The sequence below is a fragment of the Narcine bancroftii genome, chromosome 2 (genome assembly GCF_036971445.1).
Source record: "Narcine bancroftii isolate sNarBan1 chromosome 2, sNarBan1.hap1, whole genome shotgun sequence".
Taxonomy (NCBI): Eukaryota; Metazoa; Chordata; class Chondrichthyes; order Torpediniformes; family Narcinidae; genus Narcine; species Narcine bancroftii.
In genome coordinates this window covers 75,086,263-75,113,045 of record NC_091470.1, presented here as the reverse complement: position 1 = coordinate 75,113,045, position 26,783 = coordinate 75,086,263, and the positions used below count along the sequence as shown (strand labels likewise).

At 44.3% G+C, this 26,783-nt stretch overlaps 1 protein-coding gene across 7 annotated transcripts in view; it reads left to right on the top strand.

Moving 5' to 3' along the window:
* The window catches only part of LOC138753754 (bcl-2-modifying factor-like), a 149,640-nt gene that overhangs the window by 8,981 nt on the left and 113,876 nt on the right, over positions 1–26,783 (top strand). The gene's annotated exons all lie outside the window — the stretch shown is intronic.

The window sequence follows — 26,783 nt, the reverse complement described above, 5'->3', positions numbered from 1 at the left end:
ATTCATTAGAATAATACTCAGGCTAATGGAGAAAAATTATGAGGATAGAATGCCTAGATTTGACGTTTTCTCTTGAGTGGATTAAGGAGTGACATAATTGAAGTGTTTAAAATGATCAAAGGAATCAGAGCTGGCAATTCTACTAGCTCATGGTATTTGAGACAATTACAGTGTTGTCCTCCCCCAGTACTCCTCTTTGATAGCCCTTGATAGCAATAATTGAACTTGGGTGGAATCAGGAAGAGTGCAGTCTGTGATGCAGCTTTTCCATCAGGTGGAGCTCTTGCAGAAATTCTGGCATTACTCCTCCCTGGCCATGAACAGTGTGTGATAGAGCGGTACATTCAAAAACAAAAGTGGTGGGGGGGGGAAAGGGTAGGTGAACAGAATGCGAAACAAAGATAAAATGCAATGAAATCTGATGGCTGGTTGGTATAAATAATACACCTTTTTTGACAGTCAGGCCTTTGTGTGACATCCCATAGAGAGATAACTAAACACTCAGTGAGCTTGTTCCCACACCACACTCAGTCAGACACCCTGTCATCTCTCTCCTCAGGCCCTCAAGTAGAGCCAGGTCACAATGTCAATATCTGTTTGGACATATTCCCAGGAGAGGGAATATTGAGGCATATGTATTTATCCTCATTTTACCTGTCTTATAATGCAATGGCAAGCAAATGCACAGAAGAGTTCTCTATATTTTTGTGTTCTACACTAGACCTCAGCGCCTGCAAATTTTTTTGTTTACCTGTCTTTTTCTGTTTGGTCTCCTTTGTGTTTGTGTCCATATGCCTATTCCTGTGCATTTGTGTGAGAATATGTGTGCCTTTATCTGTATGTGTGCAAAGGGTATGTGTTTGAATGTGTCTGCATGTGTATACATGTGCTTTTGTGCATATGTGTATGTATGGGCATGTTCTTTGGTGGTAAACAAGAACATTTACAGATGTAGAATGCTAAAACAGCTATACTCAATGGGTTAGGGGGGGCATACATCCATTCTGGGGGCCATAGCACCTTTAAGGGGGGACCACAGACTGAAATCATGATTTTTTAAATGTAGTTGGCAGGAGAGAAGTACGGAAGAAACCAAAAAAACTTGACTGCTTCACGGGGAAGGGGGTCCATAAACTTAGAGCAGAGTTTTTTTAAAAAAAAGGATGAGAATGGCTGCACTAAAGTTCTAGAGAAACTCAGCATCATGGGAAGTAAAAGGAAGTCAGTGTTTTGGGCCAGAGCCCTTCCTTCCTCAAGAGCATTAAGACATGTTCCTTGTTTTTGTGTATGTATGTGTGTGCTTTTGATCCCTTCTTTTAGTCTTCATCCTTACATTTATATTTGAACTGCATCTTTCATAACCTTGGAATGTCTCATTCACAGTGCGTCACAGACTATGAGTTATTACTGCAGATGATGAAGTCACACTGCATACAACAAAGTTCCACCAATAGTCATTTAACTGTGATAATCCGAGAGCCAGATGACAGGCACTTAAGTCCAGAGATCCAGATCAGTACAGTAGGAGCAGGTATGACCTACGATAAACTATCTCCCGGGCGAAATGGAGATTCTGGATGAAAATGGAAACAACATGGGTCACCCGATAGCTGTGGCAGGGCCTAAATGCCATAAGCAGCTACAAAACCAAATCCAGTCAAGTAGACGGCAAAATTTCTCTCCCAGAGGAACTCAATGCCTTCTACACCCAATTTGACAGCAGTAACAGAGAAGACCCACCCCTCCGCACCCCTATGTTCCCTCATGATCCCATTCTGTCCGTATTTGAAGATGCCACCTTCAAGAAAGTGAACCTGAGGAAAGCATCTGGCCTGGATGGAGTACCTGGCCGAGTATTAAAAATCTGTGCTGACCAACTCACCAATGTATTCACGGATACCTTCAATATCTCACTCCAGCAGGGTGTGGCACCCACCTGTTTCAAACAGGCATCAATCGTACCAGTGCCCAAGAAGAGTGTAGACTATCGACCAGGAGCACTTAACAGTAATGAAGTGTTTTGAAACAAAACACATTCCAAATAACCTCCCCGAGAGATCTTGGGGCCTATTTCAATTGGACATTCAAAGCTGCAGTACAGATTGATAATGTTGTTAAGAAGGCGTATGGTGTGTCGCTTTCACTAACTGGGATTGAGTTCAAGGGCCATGAAGTATTATTGCAGCTATACAAGACCTTAGTTAGATCTCATAATGGTCACCTCATTACAGGAAAGATCTAGATGCTGTTGAGAGAATGAGGAGGAGATTTATAAGAATGTTGCCTGGATTGGAGAGCATGGGTCATGAGAATAGGTTGAGTGAACTTGGTCTTTTCTCCTTGGAGTGACGGAGGATGAGGGATGACCTGATAGAGAAGTAGATTATGTGGATGGCAAGAGGATTTTTCCCAGGGCTGAAATGGCTAACACGAGGGGGCATAATTTTAAGGTGTTTGGGAGTAAGTGCAGGCAGGATGTCAGAGGTATGTTTTTCACACAGATAGTGGTGGGTAGTATGGAATATGCTGCCAACAACAGTGGTGAAGGCAGGTACAATAGGATCTTTTATGAGACTATTGGAAAAGAACATGGAATTGAGAAAAATGGAGGGTTATGCAGTTGGGAAATTCTAGGCAGTTTGGTAGAGTATTTTAGTTTATTTATTCTTCTTTGGCTTGGCTTCGCGGACGAAGATTTATGGAGGGGGTAAATGTCCTCGTCAGCTGCAGGCTCGTTTGTGGCTGACAAGTCCGATGCGGGACAGGCAGACACGGTTGCAGCGGTTGCAGGGGAAAATTGGTTGGTTGGGGTTGGGTGTTGGGTTTTTCCTCCTTTGCCTTTTGTCAGTGAGGTGGGCTCTGCGGTCTTCTTCAAAGGAGGTTGCTGCCCGCCAAACTGTGAGGCGCCAAGATGCACGGTTTGAGGCGATATCAGCCCACTGGCGGTGGTCAATGTGGCAGGCACCAAGAGATTTCTTTAGGCAGTCCTTGTACCTTTTCTTTGGTGCACCTCTGTCACGGTGGCCAGTGGAGAGCTCGCCATATAACACGATCTTGGGAAGGCGATGGTCCTCCATTCTGGAGACGTGACCCACCCAGCGCAGCTGGATCTTCAGCAGCGTGGACTCGATGCTGTCGACCTCTGCCATCTCGAGTACTTTGACGTTAGGGATGAAAGCGCTCCAATGGATGTTGAGGATAAAGAGAGAGAAAATGAGGGCAGGGATAACTTTCTTGAGGTCTATCAGTGACAGGAATGATTTGATTTTGGCAATAGTGTGAAGCTGGAAAAAGCTAGCTTTTATTATTGCTTTTACTATTGACTTGTTTGTCAAACTTTAAGATGAAATTGAATATCACACCAAGGGATTTGACTGTGTGGTTTAATGAGGGAGGCTACGTTGCCAAGGGTATTGGCGATAATTTTGGTTATTAGGTTGGTATATCAGTGTGGGCTGAAGGGCCTGTTCTATGCTGTAGATTTCTGTGTTCTATGAATCTGGGTCACTGAAATTGTGAGCCAGCATCTACAGTACAGAACAACTCCAGTTCCCTGAATCCCTCCTCAGGAAAGGAGGTCCACCTCCTAACCACATTTTACAAAGTAATTCCTTGATGGAAATATCCACTGAAATTTGAATCTGTACAATGCCATTTATAACTTTAAGCTGTTTTGGAGGTCTTTGTGGCCAGTGATTTGCTCCGGAAGTGTTGACTCTACTTCTACTGTGAAAATATGGTAATGCATTAACTCCAGCATTATCAGTGGTGTGAAGGTTGGCCGGGCACCGAAGACCAATTCTCAAAAGATTAGGGTTTCCTAAATTGTCCTGATAGAGTGACATTTCCTGAGATGATGGTGAGGGAATGAAGCTGGTGGGCACATTCCAGGCTACAGGAATATTCACTGAGGAATGCCCTGAGTCTTGGCATAGCCAATGTGAGGGCGCTGTGGGGAAGAACCACAGTCTAGAGACATTACTCGGCATTGAGGGCCTGAGACCAAGGGGAAGCCCCTTAAACAACAGGGGGGGGGGGGGGTGTAGTGACAAGGTGCCACAGTGGTGGCAAACATGCTAAATAGAGAACAAATACAATAATGTGTGTTGTTGGAAATTTATGGATATGACATTTTGGTGTGAAAAGGCTTTGAACTTTTTGTAGTCCCCATGCACCAAGAATTTAAATAATTTATTATGAATAAAATTTATTTTGGGTGGGGGAGAAATCCTCAATATCACGCTGGAGAGCCCATGGCAGGACCTCGGTGTGGAACTTGAACCCACTAAATTGTAACTCAGAACCCTGCATCTTAACCATTGTGTGGTAAACCACTGTTACGCTATGATTGGCTGCTGCTGGCTGGTCACGCCTCCCGAGACCAATCCTACCCATAGCCCCTTGCATGCTTCCCATTTCACTTTGCCTCGATCAGTCATTGAGGTTGACGGCTACTCCAGTCTTTTATGATTATTGATGGTGTATCACATTGGAAAAAGCATAACACTCACTTGATATAATGAACACAGTGTCACAGAGAGAAGTGAAGTGAATAGCCAGTTAATGGCTGAGTTTGGGATATTGCCGCTGTGGATGCATCTATACCACATCATATCCTACCTGTTGCTGTTAGTGAATGACTCATGTGCTCCTGACCAGAAGCCAGTTAGCTAGTCGACAAGGCTGGCCTTTGTGAATCTGGGCCACTTTCTCTTTTGGCTCACAGGCACTGGCATCAGACTGGCCGTGCAGTTTGTTTAAAAACCCCCACTTCCCTTGGATAATAACGTGGAACTGTGACACAGCTGGTAGAGGTACTGCGTCAGCTTTGACTGTCTGCATGGAGTGTGCACCTTCTCCCTTTGATTGCTTGGGTTTCCCCCCAGGTTCACCCCACATCCCAAAGAATTGTGGATCGGTAGGTTAATTGGCCACTGTGAATTGCTCTTGGTTTGTTTGCGAGAAGGAGAACCTTGGGGAATCGATGGGAATGTGAGGAATTGTGTAGGATTAGTGTGAATAGGTGGTGGATGGTTAGCAGGGAGTCAGTGGGCCTGTTTCTATGGCAGCTCTATGACTGGTACAGTTACTGGCAACTTGATGTGGACCAGCTTGAATGGCTCAGCTGAATGGAGGCACCTTTATCAACCTGGAATCTATGCTTTCAAACCTTATTCATGGAAACCCCCCTGCAAATTCAAATGTATTGATGGGAACTCCTTATCTGACAAATATTGAATTTTTTTCTGGCAACCTCTGTAGACATTGGAGCCTACTTCGAAATCAGTGGGCCTGCAAATATTTATTTGGCAGGCTGCCATAAATATCGACACATCTACAGACGCTAAGTGGATGAGTGGACCTATTTATTTTATGGATAGGCCCACTATGAGAAACATTTTGCCCTAGACCGTTCTTGCAAATCCGTAGAGGGTGTGGGATGAGCTGACTGAAGTGTGAAACGTGATGTAAGTTTGGCTGAACCTTGAATGTGCTTGGAATGTCTTTTGTCCCAATGGGAAAGGCCGATTATTATGAGTTAGAAGGCTGCAGTACCACTGTCTGCTGGGGAACGTAGAGCTTCTGCAGGCTTCAATTCAGCAAGGTAGCGGGAATTTTGGAATGATTGGCAGATTAAATTACCAAAGTGCATGGAGATTTGAGTCACAGAGTTATGTTACACAGAAACAGGCCATTTGGCCCACTCAGTCTATGCTATAGTTCTGAAATATATCTTTAGTCCCCATGCACCAAGAATGTAATTGGAGCATCCACACATCCAATAGCAACACTCTCCAATAACCGGAAGAGTGCTACTAGTATGGGGGAGCCTTAGCATCTTTTGAATTTAACCATTGGAGCAGTTGTGGTCTCGATTTAGCATCGTGTTGAAAGACTATATCAGAATATTCTAAGCCCTTTAAGGATGATGAAAAACATATTAAAAGCAGGTGATCTCATGGGCTAAAGCATGGATGAACAGTGAGAAGTCTGCAGTTTATTACCTTGGCAGCAATGTGTGGAAATGCAATTGCATCAGGTTGATTTTTACGGATCCTTTAATGGTAACATCACAAAAACTCCAGTTTGTAGTTACCTGAAATCAGTTTCCATGCTCAGGGTAACTTCTATGAACAATAAGAACTTCAGAATCAGAAGTTATTGTCATGAACAAGTCATAAAATTCAGTGTTTTGCAGCAGCCTCGAAGTCCAAACAATTGTATTATAACCATCTTACAACATTACTCTAAACAATAATTGTGCATGAAAAGTAAGGCTGTGTCTTTGGTTCATTGATTAATCAGAAATCTGATGGCAGCGGGGAAGAAGCGTTGAGTGCTCATCTTTAGGCTCCTGTACCTTTTTGCCTGATGGTACCAGAGTGAAGAGAGCATGGTGGTGGGAGTCTTTGCAGATAGAGGCTGCTTTTTTAAGATGCAGTGCCTCTATGGTTAGTGTTGCCCTGTGGTTATGTCGGCAGAAACAAAAAAAAAATGACATGGCCTATTCTAGGCTTCATGCTAGGGTTACACAGGTGTGGATACTTTGCTAGAAGTTAAACCAGGTATGAAACAGTTTATCCTTATTTGCTCCATATATGAAAAAAAACACACTCAGAATTTCATCAGCTTCATTAAATCTCTCCGAACCTTCCTTACCAAATGGAGAGTAGTGGAAATGTGGTTGCTCTTTACTGACATGGATCATTAACAAGGAAGCATTATAACCTGGCAGAGAAGAAAAACATCTTCTAAAAAGCTTAATGATTCTTTGAGACAGTTGGGCTTAGTTTTTCAGTCTCATTCTGTCGTTCCACTCTTTGCAGGTAACTGACCTACTGTAAGCATCATAAAGGACCCCCATCACCCTTGTCACAATCTCTTCACTCTGCTACCTTCAGGCAGATGGCACAGAAGCCTCAAATCCAGCACCTCTATGTTTATGAACAGTTTCCTTCCAACAGCTATCAGGCTCTTAAAGCTTCCTGCATAACACAAATTCAACACCACCAAAGATCTGTCTGCTCTACTGATTCAGAATTTTTTTTGCATTATATTTATCATTTTTTTCCCTCTTCCTTTTATATATTTTTTTCTCATCTTGTACATGACGTGTTGTGTGCTTTATGTACCTGGGAACCTGCAGCAAGTAATATTTCATTGCATCTGTAAATTATACTTCTGCATATGACAATAAACTTAAACTTGAAACTTAACTCTATCTGGGGGTATAGGCAGCAGCTATAGGGAAGACATAGCTGGTTCACATTTAAAAAATTATACTACAAATAACTTTTCATAACTTGCATTACTTCAATGAATTCCTAACTAGATTTCATCTGACCAGTAAAAAGAATTAGTGTTCTGTAGCTAGTAAACAAGCTTATTTCATATTTCCTTATGACATAGAAGGAGATCATTTAGCTCATTGAGTGTATGTCATGTCTCAGAGTGATCCCATTCCCGCACAAAATTTCTCTTTAATCTATCTCTCTGTATTCCTATCAAGCACCTCCACCCTCCCTCAGATTTTAGCACTTATCTACATTTGGGCAAATTTATAGTAACCATAATCTACAAACCTGCACGTCTTTCAATGTGGAAGGAAAACTGTGTGGTCACAAGAAGATGCAAGCTCTACTCTGACAACACCAGAGGTTGGGATCGAACCTGGGATGCTGTGGTTGTGAGGCAGAAGCTCTATCTGCAGCAACATTGTGCCACTCGAGTGAGATCTGTGGATTCTTTCTGTGTCCAAAGACCATTGTGAATGATTTATAAAATTAGCTAACAGCCATTAAAATCCTTTAGATAGAAGAACGATTGTCTCAGGAATAGGTAATGCTGACCAGATCACTTTTATTGACCCTCACTAGTTGACTTGTGAGGTTTGAGCTGGCAAGGGTCCGGACATGGACTGTGGAAAATAATGAGCGAGTGCTCTTGGCAGTGTCAGTTATTTCCTCAACCTTTAATCATTTGGTTAGCCATCAAACTATCAGAACCACTGATAATAGCTGAGATGGAAGGAACATTGCTGGCCTGTTGACCTGACCAGATGATAGAGAACGTCCATTAACTTTAACTTGATTTATTTTATTTTCAACAGCTCGTCTTCCATCCCCTCCCTCTGATCCCGCAGGAACGGGGACCTCTTCTCGGCTGCAGACTCGTTTGCCCTCTGAGGACTTTGTTTTCTCTTAATAATCATTTTCTAATTATCCAGTAGTTCAGCAATAACAAAGTGACTTTAAAGGTCAAACGTAAGTTTGGACCAGTAGACAAAAACAATTTTGAATTAACAATGGATTCTGTCATGATATGACCTGAGTCGAAGGCAGAGACTACACTTTTCATTTTCTATGCCCAACCTAGAGAAATGTGATAAAACGTCACAGAGAGAAACAGCGCCCCATCTCAGAAAAAAAAAATATTTACCTCTACAAATATGTGAGTATCCTGAGACAGTAAAATTGAATACAGTAGTGATATAATTGCTGGGAATTGGATGCAAAAGAAAGGAAAATTATGTTTTTTTAAATTCTGCCACCTTCCTGTCTTTTGATTAGATCTTGATGAAAGGCTCAGGCTCAAAACATTGGTTACCGATATGTCCCCTTTTCTATAGATGGCGCGTGACCTACTAAGATTTTCCAGCACTTTTGTGTATTGCAGATTATGCTTCCATTATATGGAGCTTTGGTGAGATCACACCAGGAATATTTTGTGCTGTGATAGGCTCTTAATTATGGAAGGATGTCAATGCACTGGAAATAGTTCAGCCATTCCTAGAAGAAAAGTTCAACAGGATAGGGTTAGATACCCTAGAGTATAGAAGACCTGACCAGATGATAGAGAACGTCCATTAACTTTAACTTGATTTATTTCATTTTCAACAGCTCGTCTTCCATCCCCTCCCTCTGAAGAATATAAAATCCTGAGCAGTCTTGGTGTGAATGGAAAGGGAGAGGATGTTTCCTATGGTGGGAGAATTTACATTTTGTTGTTGGGGGGGGGGGGGGGGGGGGGGAAGGTCACTGTTTCAAAATAAAACAGAGATGTGGTGAGACTTTACTTTTTCTATCAGGGGATTGTGACTTTTTGGAACTTTCTTCCAGAAAGGGTGGTGAAAGTAGGGTCTTTGAATATTTTTAAGGCAGTAGTAGGGACAATCTCAAGGAGTCAAGTGGCCTATCCTATAACCCTCTCACTCTTTCCTATGTATGGTCATATATTGTATTTCATTGTTCATGGCTGATGAAGCAAGGCTGACCATTCAGAGAACAGCCAATGTTGAGATGAGACAGATTGATCCCCTTTTAATGTACAAATCTTTCTCATCAATGTTCGGTTCCAGAAATATTGTAACTTTCTGTTGAAACCTTTGTGTTTTCAATAGCAGAGAGAATTGGGTTCAGGTTTGTAGTTGTAAAAATTATATAAATTCTTTTGTATTAGAAGGGTCCATTCATGTCCAAACTACAACCACACCTCCCACATCTGTGAATTCCAGGGTACCTTACAGTGTGAATTTCTTCATTAAGGAGAAACATCACATGGTGGGAACCACAGAAGGGGTCTCCCTGCTCACTGCTGCAGGGAGTCATCACTAGAGTCCTTCTTAACCACTGACCTGAGAGAATCATCATCCAGTGAATTATTTGCAAATTCTCTCCATCCAGAGACACAACGAACAGGTTCACCAACACATGGCAACTTCAAGAGAAGAGGAGGGAGCACCACGTCAATTTTTCCCCTCAATAAAAGGCTTTGGCACCATCCATCAGAAGGAACCATGGAACATTCTTCTCAAGTTTTAGTGCCCACAACCATATGCCTCCTTCCTGTGCTAGATAAATGATGCAATAGGTTCTCAATAATCTCATCCATTCGATTCTCAGTAGATCTATTTAATCTCAGTGCAAACTGCGATGGTGCAAGACTGTGTTATGGCTTCTGAGTTAATGTGGCAATGAAATCATCATTGCCTTCAGTGTGTCACCACAGCCTTTGGTCACGAGGAAGTATGTGGCTGAAGAACAGGACTCCAGGCCACAGCGATCCCTGCCCCTCTTGTGTGTTCCTGAGACATGGACACCATCACTGCAAAATCCTTCAAATCCACAAGCAGGATAAGCCAACCAGCACTGTTCCCAGTAAATCATTCCTAGCAGGAAAACCTGAATCACACTGAGTCACCTCTGTTGCTGTTCTGCTCATGCATCTGATACTAGATTTCTCAAGCACTCTGTTTCAAGCTGTCATCGGCAAAACTTACCAAGTGGGCAGAGGAAAAGATTAGGGATGTGAAGAAAGTGCAACGTCTCCACTGACTCAAGAGAACCATCATCCAATGATTATGCGGTATGGAGGCAAAATATTCAGGATGGCATTATGCCATTTCATTGGAGACTACCACCAGTGGAGGGGGAGGCCACCAACCAAACGATCCAACACTCACCCATCGAGCTGCTTCTGCCCCATGTGTGTATAAAGAGTCTGTGGAGGGGGAGGGAGAGATCACACATTGCCCTCATCTGCCTCTTCAGAACTCACAAGAGAGGAATGGAAGTGTCATTTTCCCCCCCACCTCCCCCAACCTTAGGAAGAAAAGGTTAAGATGCATGTCCAGTGGGCTTCATTGATTACTTGAGTATCTCCAGACAGACATGGAAGCTTGATGTTAAGTGAAGGCTTTTGTTGCATATGGAGGCCTACCCATCAGATGTCAGCTCGTGCCAGAATGGGACAGATTTATCTCCTTTAATGAGCAAGGGCCTTACTAATAAAATAAAGGTGGCAAACTTTCTGACTTCCTGCTGAATCTATTTTCTCACACTGCAGTGTGACTGGGGTTTAGGCCTTCAGAATATTTTGTCTTGTAAAACTATATATAAATTTCACCCTGTAAGGCTCACTCAAAGCCAAGTTCCTTCCTGTTATGAAGCGTGGCAAGTAATCAGAGGCTCGTGAAGTGCTTGGGTTCACGTTGGCTAGTCTGTTTCCCCCCCACCCCCTCCTTCCTCCTTCTGATGGCAGAGCAAGGCTTAAAGTTGGAGGTAAACATAACTTTTTTTTTCCACAGCTCTGAACGAAAACCATAAAGTGACTAAACTTGCTCACTAAATATATCAGCCAGTGGCTAAATGACAGAAGTGAGACCCACTGCTTGGGAACAGGGCTGTGAATTTGGACTCAGATGACTAAGCAGTTTAACCTTTCATTTCATCAGCTGTAAACAAGTGTAAGGCCTACAGGGACCTGAAATTTCACAGGCCACTAAACCTACGACTCAATAGTAAGAGTTGAAATTGGGCAGGATGTGCAGGTGAAAGAGTCAGGTTAAGACAAGGTAATAAATTCTATAATTTCTACTCACCAGCACATTACTCTTCTTTCCCACCCATGTCAAAGTTCAAGAACACCTACTGAGGAATACTGCTTCTCAGCGTCACCTTTCTCGTTCAGTGACTTCTCCCATACCCAACTCTGTCACCCTGTGGTTCCACTAATGTTAATCCAGTTCCCTTATCCCCTCACTTACTTCACAATGATAATCTCAGTGAGACAGAGATTACAACAACATATTTATATTGAACTAAAAAGATCATGAACGTAATTGCTACATGCAAGATTGATAGAATGATAAATATTGTGTACATCTGTTTTAATTATTGAAACATAATTGCATAATATGATAACAAATGACTCAAGATTTCTGTAACAGACTTTTGTTTAGTACAAAACTGATGGCGGACGTAAAATGGAAGTCTTCTCTTTTCTCTCGTGCTCCTCTTGACAACATTGGGCTTCCCCAGTTGTAGGTTGCACTCTAGCATCCCTCTCATGCAGGAGCCTTAAGTGTGCATCTTTAAGCCCATCGCACACAAGAGGCACTTTTACACAGCCGCTGAGAAGAAAATATTAGGAAATTTTCTGCTCCGCTGGCAGTGTAAAAATGTCATTGCAGAATTTATTTGCTAAATTCCATCCTGTAATTTTTCCACTAAGACCCCTACACAGTTTTACAGAGCAGCTGCAGTCCAATTTGACCGCAGGCACTCAGTAAGAAACTGGGCTAATGAATACGACGTTCAAACTCTGCAACACAGAGGAAGGCAGTGGAAAAGTGCTCCCTGTGTAAATGATCACTCCGGAGCTAAGTATGCAAATTTTCTACCGAATTTTTCCTTTATTTCTGTCGCACGGGTGGGGCCATCAAAGACCATGTTTTGGTGTGCCAGTCCAGACTGGAAATCCATAATGCCGTAGGAGTTGTGAGTTGTGGTCTCATGACCACAGATCAGGGAGGGGAAGCCCAACATTTTCTTTTGAATGAAGTGACAGCACAGAATCATTGCCCCCTTACCATCCACTCTCTACCCCAGAAGATGCATGAATTTGAAAGCCCAAACATCCAGATTCAAGGACAGTTTCTTTCCTGTTATTGTCAGATTTATGAATAGACATCTCATTGGTTGAAAAAAAATGGTCTTGCACTGTTTAACTGTACTTTTCTGCATCCCTTGTACTTTGTCCTTGTGACACTATACCCTGTACCTTTTGAACTTCGTGTAACACTACACCATGTACTATTGCTTTATTCTTGCACTAGCTAGCGTACTTGTGTATGGGATGACATGCCTGAATGTGCCATGCTCTTTTGTTATACTTTGGATCACATAACAACAATTCAACTCAACTTAAGACAGAATGTGATAGAACATGAGGAGAGCATTGCATGCACGCAGCAAGAACATCCACACTCTCTCTCTGGGCAGGGTGGTGGGCACAATCAGGTGGCAGATGCTGCCAACTGTGGGGATAGTGCGGTGAATAGTCATTACTGAAGTACTCAAGAATACAAAATTCCTGCAGATGCTATAAGTGTGAAATAAATAAGAAAACACTGGAAACACTCAAGATTCCTTTATTGTCATGTAATAGTGCAGAACATGTAATATTGCATGATATTGCTTCTATCCACCATAAGACATACAAAGAGTCACCATTAGTGTCGATTACAGAATGAGGGAAAACCAAAAGAGAGCCCCTTCAGAGTCACTGAGTGTCTGTGGTTTCGCCTCCAGTGCTTCTGCAGCCGCACAGACTCCTGTTCGCGCCCCATCAGCCACCCGAGCTCCAGATCTCTGGAGACTGGAGTCTCTGCTCCCAGGAGTCTGCAACACCTCATTGCCACTGATGAGTACATGCACTGCCATCTTGGGCACTCAGCGGATCAAACAGCATCAGTGACGAGAGGAAAAGACTTAACATTTCAGATTGGAGACCCCTGCTCAGAGGATAACTCTGTTCCTCTTGCTGCAAATGCTGCTTGAGTGTTTCCAGCATTTTTCTAGCCATCATAATAACATAGGTTAGCAAGATAACTCTCTCCAGTTGTAGGACATGGGAAGGTTGTCTTTGATCATGGAGGGTGAGGGGGAATCAATGCTTAAAAAAAATGCCAGTCTGTCAAAGCTGCTGTAACGGCAGCGCTGCCACTGGTGTGGACCCAGGAGAGGGGAGAGTGGAAACACAGCACTGCTACGAAAGGTTCAACTACCCGGTCCTAATGCCGCCGGTTATGTACAGGCTTTAAACCAAAATCCTGAGGCCACATATCAGTGCACAAGGTGGTGGTGCCTATGCTCGTCAGTGGCCATGAGGGGTTGCAGATTCTTGGGGCTTAAGACACCAGAAAAGGGAAGATTACCCATTGAGAATGAGAAGCACAGGAGGCAGACCTTCAAGGACGGTGACTGAAGTGGTGGACCAGCAAGGGGTTCAGTGGCTGAGGGACCCACGCAAACTGCCGTTGTTTGCCATTGGGAGACCTGCATGAGATGCAGGCTGCTGGAGACTGGCTCATGGCTACCAGGTATCGGAGCCAGGATTCGAGAGGCTGCTGATGGCAAGAAGGGCTTCATGCACTAAAGGCTTCCGAATTGTGTCATAGGTTTGGATCTCGAGCTTGAATCAGACAGGAGACTGTGTGGTTGCAGACTCTGTGGTAGCACCGGAGGTGAATCCACGGACACTCAGGGACTCTCTTATGCTTCTCTTTCTCTCTTACTGTAAGGGACACCAGGCAACACAGACTGTCTGCCTTGTGGCAGGCTAAAGGCAATTTCATGTAATATTATTTGTTCTGAACTATAACATGACAGCAAAGGAATCTTGAATCTATCAATCTTCCATGAAAGTGGCTACCACTCTCAGAGCAAGTATATCCAGAATGGATCATTTCACAAGCTTAAAGTAACTGGGGCATGCGTTCGGAGTACTACATTATTTGAGATGTTGTGAAGGATAGTTGTCATCAGATGGCATAGTGGGATAGCTAGTGGAGATGCTGCCTCACCCACTTCAATGATCTGATTTTAATCCTGATTTCCAGTGCTGTCCAGGTGTGGACTTTGTACAATTTCCCGATGACTGCAGGCATTTTCTCCTGCTTCCTTCCCACGATCCAGAATCACACTGGTTGTGGCTAATTTGAATTATTTGTAGAGCAAGTGAGTGGTAGAAGCCATGAGGAGTGGATAGGAATGTTGGGAGAATAGATTGCAGGGAACATTCATGAGGAGATGGGACTTTTGGGATTGCTCTGAGAGCCTGCGTGGACTCAATAGGGCACATGGCTTCCTTAATACATAAAGGAAATTTAGATAGATTTGTGGTTCATTGTCATGTGTGCCACAATACAGTGAAACGCTCTTTTATATGCTAATCAGACAGCTCACAAAAACAATCGCCATGCTCCAATGTCATTTTGGATGTAAAATTTTTGCAGAAAACACAGGGGGAAGATTAATCATAACAATATTCAAATTGGGATTCCCTCATTTTAACATAAGTGGCAAAACCAGATACATTTACAGTGGCTTCATGTCATAGAGAAAACAATGAAACATGGATGGTCATATTTCCACACAGATGATCTGGAGTGGAGACAGTTGCCCACTTCTTTGCTGAATGCAGATTCGCAAAGAGCGTGTGTAGAATAGGGGTCCACAAAGTGGTCTATGTGCCCCCCTCCCCCAGGGGTCGATGGAACCATCCAGGGGGTCAATAAATGACTGGGGGTCGAAAGGGGATTGATAACGCCGGGGTGGGGGGGGTGTTAATTTAAAATAACTCCCCCACACCACCTTCCCCTGCCATCCAGCATGGGGGTGGTGGGGGGGAGGCTTGTGTGCCATGAACCTTTGAGTGCCACCGTCACGCTTCCCCCCCCCCCCATCACGCATGTGCCAACCAGTTGCGCATCGCCTGCAGATCCCAGGACGCTGCATTTAGCAGGTAAGTGCCCTTTCTGCCCCTTAATTTGCCCTCCATTTGGGGGTGTAAGGCCTACACCCCCAAATGGAGGATAAATTAACATCCGGCTCGAGGTAGTGTCGGACAAAGGACAGAGGGCTCAAAAGCTGGACTGTCCGACCTAAAACTGGACATCTGGCCACCTGCATACCCCGCATTTCCCCCCTCCCCCACCGGTCTAGCCATCACACCAGCCCCTAGCACCGAGATTCCATGCCTGGGGGTCGACGGGGGGACCACATAGTCCCTGAAGGGGTCAATGGTCTAAAACGTTTGGGGTCTCCTAGTGTAGAAGGATGCAAGGATCCTTGTCAAGGTTCATCCCCAGCAGCAGCATGACAGAGGACTCTCTGATCTTCAGGGATGTACCCAGAGTCAGACATCCAGGACTACGGGAAGACCATCAACTCAGGAAGGATGGTCTTTCAGCACATGGAGATATTGGTGAGGAAGTGGTGTTGATTCCAGGCTGCAGGAGTACCTGCTGAAGGACGCGCTGAGGCTTTGGGCAGCCAACACGAGGGCGCTATGGGGAAGGACTACAATCTAGAGTCCTCCCATTACCGGGCATTGAGGGGCTGAAACCAAAGGTGGGAAAAGTGACAAGCTTCATGGTGTAAGTATCAAGTGAAACAGTGCACAGTGATGGGAATGTATGGAGATTAAAGTGAGGGTGGGAGCAGACTCTGAATGGATTTCCTTTGTAAATAATTTATTATGAATAAATACTATTTTTGGAAAAAAACAGAAAAGTTCTATTTCAGCACCCTCTATGTCTCCTTCTGTACCGTTCTCTCTGTATTTCTTTGTGTGTTTCTAGGTGTGGTTTGTGCAGCACCTTTACAGCACCGAGGGTTCGAATCCTGCGCTGTCTGTACATTCTCCCCATGTCTGCGTGGGTTTTCCCTGGTGGCTCCAGTTTCCTCCCACCCTTCAAAATCAAGCAGGATGGTCATTCAATTGGGTGTAATTGGGTGGCACGGGCTCATGGGCCGAAATGGCCTGTTACTGTGCTGCATAGCTATGTTTTTAAAAAATAAAATAAAATTCCCTCCATCTCTGTATGCCTCTAATCTGATGATAATTTTCTCAGCTGCTGTCTGTATTTTAGTTGTGTGGTTGATAGGTTCTCTGCTTCTGTGCATCCATTATTCACTTCATTCTCTGCCTGTTTGTCTCCATGTGTTTGTACTCCTGTCACTGTTTCATGTTGTACCTGTTTCTGTGGGGGTTTTTTCCATCCCTCTGCATCTGTTTCTTTGTGCTGCACAATGTGTTCTCTTGTCTGTTCCCACATCTTAGTCAGTTCTTTCTCATTCATTGTTTTAATTGCACACTTTCTGTACTGACATTTCTCTGTGCACGACTCGCACCACCAGGTTCAGGAACAGTTGCTACCCCTCCACCATCAGGTTCCACAACAACAAACACAATCAGGGACCCATTTAGTGGCTTTTACCTTTGCATTTTAGTTTTTTTCACGCCTCTGTATTGCACTGTCAGTTGTTTATATTTGTTTGTGTGTTCATTGTGTTGTAGTTGCACTAGGCACACAGCGAGCAAAAGAACCTCGCAGAGTCAAAAGTGAATTTAACCAACTGACTTTAATAGAACTCACGCACACGCTTAAATCCCTCGGAACCCAATGATGCGACTCCTGGGACGTTTATGATGTCAGTCGCCAGGCTGTGGGCTTGCTCCGCACCCAGAGCTCTCACAGTCAGATCTGCTGTGGACTTGCCTGTGATTCCGTGAGCTGATTTGCCTGCTGCGTGGGTGAGCAGCCACATAAACCCTCCACCCCAGAACCAGCATTAGGAAGTGTGGAGTCCACAGCCAACACCTCTTTAGTCCGTTTTGGTGGCCATCTTCGTCAGTATGGAAGTGGCACAGTCACAGGGTGTTCCAGGTCTAGGTGCACCAACTTAAGATGGTCAATGGTGAAGGTCGTCTCATGGCTGCTCATGTCAAAGATGCACGTGGTTCATTTCTAGTGCACCACCTTGTACGGGCCCTCATACAACTGTTGGAGTGGAGTCCCGTGCATGCTCCTGCGAACGAAGACGTAGTCACAGTCCTGGAGGTCCTTGGGGACAAAGAAAGGTGTTGGGCGGCTGACACAAACTTGCCTGGAAACGTCAGTAGGGTGCAATATACCAACTCTGCCGAACATGTGGCTAAATCTTTGGGTGCCATGCGGATGCCAAAAAGCACCCATGGAAGATCGTCCGCTCAATCTGGGCATGCCATCAGGGCTGACTTCAGGTGCCGGTGGAAATGCTCTACCAGGCTGTTGGTCTGTGGATGGTAAGCCATGATGTGGTGCAACTGGGTCCCAAGTAGCTGTGACAGCACCAGTCATAGTTTGGACGTGAACTGCAATCCCCTGTCTGAGGTGATGTTGACAGGCAGACTAAAACGTGCAACCCAGCTTTCAATGAGGGCTCTGGCGCAGGACTCAGCGGATGTGTCAGCGAGCTTTTGGCCACCTGGTGAACCTGTTGACATGGTGAACAGGTACCTTTCCCCAGGATACCAACAGCAGACTGACGATCTCTACATGGACATGCTCAAACCTCTTGTGTGTCGGCTGGAAGGATTGAAGTGGGGCTTTCATGTGCCTTTAGACTTTGGAGGTCTGGCAGTGTTTGCATATCCTGGCCCAGTGCCTGACCTGCTTGCTTAGGCCGTGCCAAGCAAGTCTATCCACTACCAGTTGGATGTTTGCCTGAATGGACAGATGGGCCAAACCATGTAGTGTGTTGAGAACGCAACGCCTCCAACCTGCTGGAACGATGGGCCGGGGTTGGCTGGTGGACACTCCACAGAGGAGCTTGCAGCCTATTGGGCCAATGGGGATGTCTTCAAGTGACAGGCCCAAGATTGTGGTGTGGTAGGCAGCAATTCTTCATTTAGCTGCTGTGCCTCAGTGAGCACCACGTAGTCCAACCCTGGGGACAGGGAGTACACTGAGTGGATGGAGGTGCAAGACAGTGCATTGGCCACGATGTTATTTTTCCTGGAGATGTGTTTGACGGTGGTGGTATACTCTGAGATGTATGACCTGTGGCATTACTGCCGTGCCAAACATGGATCTGACACTTTGGTGAATGTGAAGGTGAGGAGGTTTGTGGTCTGTGAAGACTGTGAACTCCTGCCCCTCCAAGAAATACTGAAAGTGCCGGATGGCAAGATAGAGGGCTAGTAGCTCCCTGTCGAAGGCACTGTATTTCAGCTCCAGGGTGGTAGGTGCCAGCTGAAGAACACAAGTGGTTTCCACTGACCCTCAATTCATTGTTCCAGCATGCTGTTGACTGATGAGTTGGAAGCGTCAACTGTGAGGCCTGTGGGCACATCCACCTGCGGATGTACCAGGAGGGTGGCATTTGCAAGGGCATCCTTGGCCTGTTCGAAAGCCACTACTGACTCCATATCCCTGGTGATTTCATTGGCCTAGCCAGACTTCAGGCCCAATATGATTCAGGCCGCTGATGGTAGGAATCGGTGGTAAAAGTTGATTATGCCCATGAACTCCTGTAGGCCCTTGACTGAATTGGGCCTGGAAAACTGACTTATGGCTTCAACATTTGCTGGCAAGGGAACCGTTCCATGTCGGTGGATGCGGTGCCAAAGGAAATCAATGCCCAACAGCCCGAACTGGCACTTTGCGGGGTGATGGCCAGACCATATTCACTCAGGCCATGGCAGAGTTGGTGCAGGTACGTCAAATTCTTTTGGTGCGAACGAAGTCCGTCTTGGGGACATTGTGAGGTGGACGGGAATCTGGTGATTCCCACAGACCAGGTCGACCTTGCAAAAGGTGCATTCCCCATGAAAATTAGCCATAAGGTCCTAAATGTGGGGCACTGGGTAGCAGTCAGCCATGGTGGCATCATTGAGCCTTCTATAGTCACTGCATGGCCTCCATCCTTCAGCCAACTTGGAGAGGCCCACAGACTGTTTGAGCATGAGATGATCCCCATCTCCTCAATTTTCCTGAACCCTTCCTTGGCGAGGTGGAGTTTGGTGGGCAGGAACCTGTGTACCTGGGCAGGAACCTGTGTACCTGGGCATGTAGCGGTGGTCCTTGAGTGGAAATGTGGCGTTGTACACCATGCTTAGGGGCTTCTGTGGAGAATTGCAGCATAATAATTGTCAGGTACTCTGGCAAATTCATTGCCTGACAAAGTCCTAGAGTCCAGGTGTGGGGCCAGTAACTTGGCTTCCCCAAGTGGAAGGTCTTGGCATTCACTAGGTGCTGTACTTTGAGGTCCACTAGGAGGAATTACACCAGAAAGAAATTTGCACCCAATAAAGGCTGTGACACTGCTGCCAGTATAAACGACCGGGTGAAATGCCTGGAACCAAACTGTAGTGGGATGGTTCGTGTGCCATATCTGCAAATAGTGCTGTTGTTGACAGCGGAAAGCACTGGTACTGACTTCACAGCGCGGGTGTTGTGGCTTGAGGGGGTGGTAAAGACGCTAACCTCCACCCCTGTGCCTATGAGGAACTTTCGCCCGAAATGTCGGTCGCATAAGTAAAGGAGGCTATCACGGAAGCCAGCTGCAGTAGCCATTAGTGATGGATGACCCCAGTGTTTCCTGGAAAAGGACAGGGTGGGCAGCAATGGTGGGCTCCTGAACCTCACTTTTGGTGGTAAAAACACCAACAGTCTGAATTGGGGTCGCTCCCTGCTGCAGGCCTCACCAGCTTCATTGGTGGTGTTGGGAAGGCCTGGGCCTTAGGGTGTGATGCAGCAACTTGGTCGATGGAGGCCCCACCATGCTGCTTGATATGCCACAGGATATCTGCATGGGCACTACTTTGCGTGGGTCATTGAAATCATCAACAGCGATGAGGAGGTGGATATCTTCTGGCATCTGCTCAAGAAAGACTTGTTCAAACAGTAAACATGGCTCATGGCTGAATGCTAGGACCAGAACCTCATTAATTAAACTGATAACGTGTGGTCGCCTAGACTGTCCATGTGGAGTAACTGTGCTGCGCGCTCACGGTGAGAGAGGCCAAAAGTACGGATCATGAGCGCCTCGATTGTTTCATACCTATCAACAACCTATCAATAGAGCACAAGGTGGCTGGTGTAGGAAGTCGATGATGCGGCCTGCTATTTCCTGGTTGAATGAACCGACCACATAGTAGTACTTTGTGGCATCCCAGACGATTTGCCTGACCTGGAATTAGGCTTCAGCCTGTTCAAACCTGACCTGTGGCTGCAAGGTCCAGAAAGTCGGGAGTTTCTGTGAAACTGCATTCTTCATGCTTGGGTTGGTCATTGTTGGATCTAAATGCCACTTAGACCATTGAGGTCATCAGGGTAGTTGCACTAGGCACTCAACAAGCGAAAGATCATGGAGAGTCGAAAGTGAGTTGAACCAACTGACTTTAATAGAACTCTCACACGCACTTAAATCCCTCAGAAACTGGTGATGTTTTTGACTCCTTGGATCTTTATGATGTCAGCCACCAGGCTGTGGGCTTGCCCCGCACCTAGAGCTCTCACAGTCAGATCTGCCACGGACTTGCCCGAGTCTCCGTGAGTCGGTTTGCCTGTTGCGTGGGCAAGCCACCACAGTGTAGTTTTTTTTTTGCACTACCAATAATTGGTAATTCTGCCTCGCCTGCAGGAAAAAGAATCTCAGGGTTGCATGTGATGTACTCTGACAATAAATCTGAAATCTGTGTTTTTGCTTATGCGGCTCTTTTCTCCTCTCTCCATTGATTCTTGTGTGCCTCCATTTCTCGTTCTGTTTCATTGCCAGTCTGTCTTCCTTAGTGAGTCTATCTCTATATCTATTCCCCTGCCAAAAATACTGCAGGCACTATAGATCTAAAATAAAACTTGTCAGGCATCATCTCTGGAGAGAGAAAAATGGCTGCTTGTTCAGGTCAATAAATGAACATTGCAGACTTGTATTCCTGGAGGAGAAGCAGAATAAGTTGGAGGTAGAACACTTCATCTACTGTTTTGCCACATGGCGGTCCTTGGGAGTAAATATTTCAACAATTTCAGAAAACCAGCCATTACTATTTGTGCCAGAATTAGTCATATCTGATATAAAGTTATCCGATTATAACATTAACTCACTTTTCCTCTTTCCACAGATGTGACTTGATCTGCTGTTTCCAACTTTCTCTTTCATTTCAGATGTCTGCTGCATTTTGCATCACTTAGTTCCACGGCTGCATTTATTCTCTCCCCTGTTCTCATTCATTTCCCTCTATTTACACCACCTCCCGAAAGAACAAGTTGTGATTACCTAACTTTCACCACCCTTGACCAGAAGGCACCAACATAATTTGTGTCATCTGATTCCTTTGATCGTCACCTTACTGTAGACATTCTGTGCTGTTTCTCCTCTTCTCTGTAATTCAAAATGCACTTTTCCCTTTGAAAGATCATCAACTGAAACATTACTTCTGGTTCTCTTTCCACAAATACCTGACCTGCTGAGTATATTGGGCATTTTATTTCTCTGTGAACATGTATCTGTTTGTGTAGCTGCCCACGTTTGTCTGATTTCACTCTGTGTAGTTTGTTCAAAAACCATATCCCACTGCTTTGAAATGGGAATTGTAGCAATGGTTCCAAGATTAGGGGGTGGTCATTTATAATTGAGGTGTGTAGCAATTTCATCTATACTTGCAGGGACTGAATCTCTGGAATTGTCTACCCTGGTTCATTGTGTATGATGGTTCATTGTTGGTGTTTAAGGAGACTGCTATCATTTTTGATAGATCAGTGAATTGAGGACTCCGACGAAATGGCACAAAACCGGATAGGAGGTCTGGGGTAGATCAGCCATGATCATTTAGAACAGACTTTTGGGACTGAGTTACCGACCCCTGCTTCTGTTTTCTTCATAAATGGACTGTGGTGACTGTGTCTGTCTGCATTCCTACCTGCTTACTGCAGGGGGCAACCCACTGTACCTGCAGGGAGGTAACCTGGGAGGCTGGTTCAATCTACTCCCTGCCAATCCCCATATAAAGGCTCACTCCAGCCCTTGTGTAAGCAATAGAGCACAAGGAGCCAGAAGGGATACTAAACTGTGTGTGCGTTTTAAGCCAATTGTAGTTTGAGCTTGTTCGTTCACACTGCAACACATCACATGGAACTAACCCAAAACTTTGACAATTCTCCTCCTGACGCTACTTGACCTACTGAGTTACTCCAGCAGATTGGACTTTTGCTCCATATTCCAGCATACTCAGACTCACACATCTTTCCTATTTTCTTATGTTTTTCCGGGTGTTCACCATCATTGTTAACTTCCCAGTTTCTTGAATAGTTTCTGAAGACAGGAGGGTAGAAAATACTCTCAATTCAAGAAAGGAGGGAGAGAGTAAACAGGGAACTCCCAACCCTGTATGAAAGACAGTGCTGCAATCTATAGTGAAGTATGGGACAACAAGTCTTTTAGAAAATGTACAGTTGGGCAGAGTTGATGTGGATTTATGAAATGGAAATGGCATTTGTCGAATCATTTGGAAATTTAAGAGATGCATCTAATGGAAAAAGTGAGGGGGGAGAAAAGTGAGGGGGGAAGCAGTGGATGTTGTGTATTTAGATCAGTAGAAAGCTTTCAACGCTGGCAGTTAGTAAGTTTCAAATCCATGCAACTGCAGGTGATACCTTTGCAAGGATTGAGCATTGGATAATCAAATAGGGAAAAAAAAAGCACATGGATCAATGCTTCAGCTCTAACTATTCACAATGTATATCAATGATTCAGTTGAGATGACCAAATGTAATATTTTCAAGTTTGTTAATAACCTGTAATATAAGGATGTATCATGATCCGAGTGAAAAGAAGCTTGAAGATGGTATGGACAAGTTGAGTGCATGAGCAGCAATTATAACAGGTGAAGTAGGATGCCAAGAAAGCAAGGTAAAAAGAAATAGTCAAATAGCATGCAACAGGCCCTTCAGCCCAATGCATCCATGCTGACCAGGTTGGCACTCTGGGCAGGTCCCATTTCCGTGCATTTGTCCCATATCCTTCTAAACCTTTTCTGTCCACATGCCTGTCCAAAAGTCTTTTGAACATTATAATAATACCTGCTTCTATAGCTTCCTCTGGCAGCTCATACCAGATATTGCCCCCCCACCCCCCCCCCCCCCGAGAGAAGTTTCCCTCAGGTCCCTCTGAAACCCCTTACCTTAAATCTATATCCTCTAGTTTGAGTCATTAAACAGTTGGTGAACTGATTAGTGCTAGCTATTAGGACCGGACCAGGGTTCGAGTTCCACGCTGCCTGTAAGGAGTTTATACGTTCTCTACGTGTCTGCGTGGGTTTTCTCCGGGTGCTCCGGTTTCCTCCCATCATTCAAAAATGTACCAGGGGTGTATATTAATGGGATGTAAATTTGGAAGCATGGACTCGTGGGCTGAAATGACCTGTTACCGTGCTGTATGTCTAAATTAAAAACTGAAAAAAAAAATTTTTAAATCTGGGGAAAAAGACCATATGCGTTCATGTTCTCCCTGCCCCTCCATGATTTTATATTCTTAGTTGTTTTTGAGAGATTTGGAAATGTAGATATTCAAAGGTGTGTAGGTGTCCTGTCCCTGCAGACAAGTCACTGCAGATGTAGGAAGACAAGTGGAAAGGCAAACACCATATTCACCGTTTACTGCAGGATGATTTGAGTGCAAGAACTAAGTCCCTTACAAGAGTTATGTAGGTGATACAGTTGATAATGCACCTGGATCATTCGGTGTTTGATTTTGTTCTTACCTAAAATAGGATCTGCTTTCAATAGAAAAAGTACAGCAAGGACTTTCCTATGATAGCAGCTTTGTCATATGAGGAGAAATTGTATAGATTAGAGATCCATTCTGTAGTGATAAGGAAGATGAGAGGTGACCTCCTTGAAATATACAACAATGATCAGACTTGACAGTAGATCCAGGGCAGATGATTCTCTGAGGCTAAGAAGTGTGGAACTAAGGATCACAGTTTCACATTAAGAGGCAGGCCATTTAGGGGTCAAATGCGGAGGAGAAATTCCTTGACAGAGAGTGGCGAATCTTTGTTTCTGTGGTGCCTCAGTCATTGTTTGGATTCAAAACCCAGAAGGTCAGATTTCTGGATAAGTAAGGTAATCAAAAGGAATGGAAATGAGGCAGGAAAATGGTGTTTGAGGTAAATAAACAGCCATGGTCTTGTTGAATGGTGGAATAAGCTCAAGGAGCTGAATGACTTCTCCTGCTCCTTCTTGTTTCTTATATAAGCAAAAAAGTGTGGATGCTGGGAACCTTTGTTTTTTTTTTAAAGTCACATGTTGGAATACTCAACAAGGCAGGCAGCAGGAGAAAGAAATGGAGTTAATGTTTCAGTTCAGTGGCCTTTTATCAGAGCAGGGGAATGTTGCAATCAAACCTGATTTAAGATGGTCAGAAGGGAGAAAAGTGTAAAGAACAAATGAATGTCTGTGTGGGCTGGAGACCCAAAGAGAATGAATAGCACAACTGGTGATGGTGCTAGCTGAGAGAAGGTAGTGAAGGCTCAGTAATCAAAGCAATTGAAGCTCATCTCCCTCTCTTGAGAGGGAGATGTATTAATTCAGAAAGTGAGAGAGAAAAATTAGTGGAATTCTGCGAATCAAAATATTATTTTTGCTGAAAATCTAAAGTAAAAAAAGTACACACCAGGTCAGGCAGCAGCTGTGGTGAGAGGAAAAAAAATGGTGTTGAATGTTACAGGTTGACAAACAGAAAAGCTGCAAATGCTGGAATCTTGAGCAAACAAAAAAATTTATGGAGGAACTCAACAAGTCAGACAGCATCCATGGGTAGAAATCTTCAGTCAACACCTGAAACATTAACTGCCAATTTCTATCCATGGATGCTGCCTAACTTGCTAAGCTCCTCTACCAATTCTTTGCTTGCTACCGTTACAGGTCAATGACCTGTCAACAAAACTGAGAACACTGCAGATTTTAAGTTGCAAAGATAGGCAAGAGGGACGGAGAGAACACCATCCTTCCACCTGCCTCTACCTCTCAAATGTTTTCTTTGCCTCTGACCTTTTCCATTCAACCTGTATCGTTAACTCAGTTTACTCTCTCCACAGATTCTGACTGACCAGTTGGGTATTTCCAGAATTCTCTGTCTCCAGATCTGTGAAGAATTTTGGGCATACTTCTCTGGGGGAAAACAAACTATCCACTTGAGCTGTTTTCCTTTTATTAACCCTGTTCCTGAAATTGCCTCTTTCAATGTCTCTATGCCATATTCATGGCCCTCTGCTTCTGCAGCTCTCTCTGTGAGTTTGTCTTTCTCTTTCCCACTGTCTCGCTCTCCCTCTCCATCTGCACCACCTGTGCTTCTGTAAACAAGGTTACACTTACTAAGTAAAACAAGGATTCTGGTGTAAATTGACTAATGCTATTTACAATGGATTGTCGGTATCTAATCGAAGTCTCGCCTCTTTCAGGGTTGTATTTAGCATCATCTGGAGTAGAATAAAGGCACCTTTACTGTTTTCTCTACAAACTATTTTTGAGCACCCTTTCATCCATCTGGATGTTGCTGGCTGACATTAACTCTGTTACTGATGTTAGCTATCCTCACTTTTTTTGAAAAAGTTTTTTATTTTTCACACTATGAACCATATTAACCAAAATACACACAAACATTTCCCTCTTGAATATACACAGTGTCATTTTCTCCCCTTTTCCCCCTCCCTTCCCTCCCTCCTTCCCACCCCCCTCCCCACCCACTAAACGTTCAACATATACAATACAATAAACCCATTAAACAATGTCATCACACAATGAAAATAAACAAGAAAATTGTTTCATCTACTGTTACACACTGGGTCAGATCATTTAGACTTCTTCTCATTCTATCATTTTAGGGGTTGGAGGTCCAAGGCAAGCTCTCTCTGTTGTGTTCCATGTACGGTTCCCAAATTTGTTCGAATAATGTGACTTTATTTTTTAAATTATATGTTATTTTTTCCATTGAAATACATTTATTCATTTCTATGTACCATTGCTGTACTCTCAGGCTCTCTTCTGATTTCCAGGTTGACATTATACATTTTTTTTGCTATAGCTAAGACTATCATAATAAATCATTTTTGTGCTTCATCCAGTTTGAGGTCTAGTTCTTTACTTCTTATATTACTTAGAAGAAAGATCTCTGGATTTTTTGGTTTGTTGCTTTTTGTGATTTTATTTAATACCTGATTTAGATCTTCCCAAAACTTTTCCACTTTCTCCCATGCCCAAATTACATGTACTGTTGTTCCCGTTTCCTTCTTAAGCGAAAACATTTATCTGATACTGAGCTATCCTCACTTCATGGCAGAAGGCTATGCACTGAACATCCTGCAGACTTCAGTCCTTGTTCTAAGCTGGCATTTTCTCGTGTAACATCAAGGGAGAGCTGCATGTGAAACTGAGGATCTGATTGTCCCCACCTCCA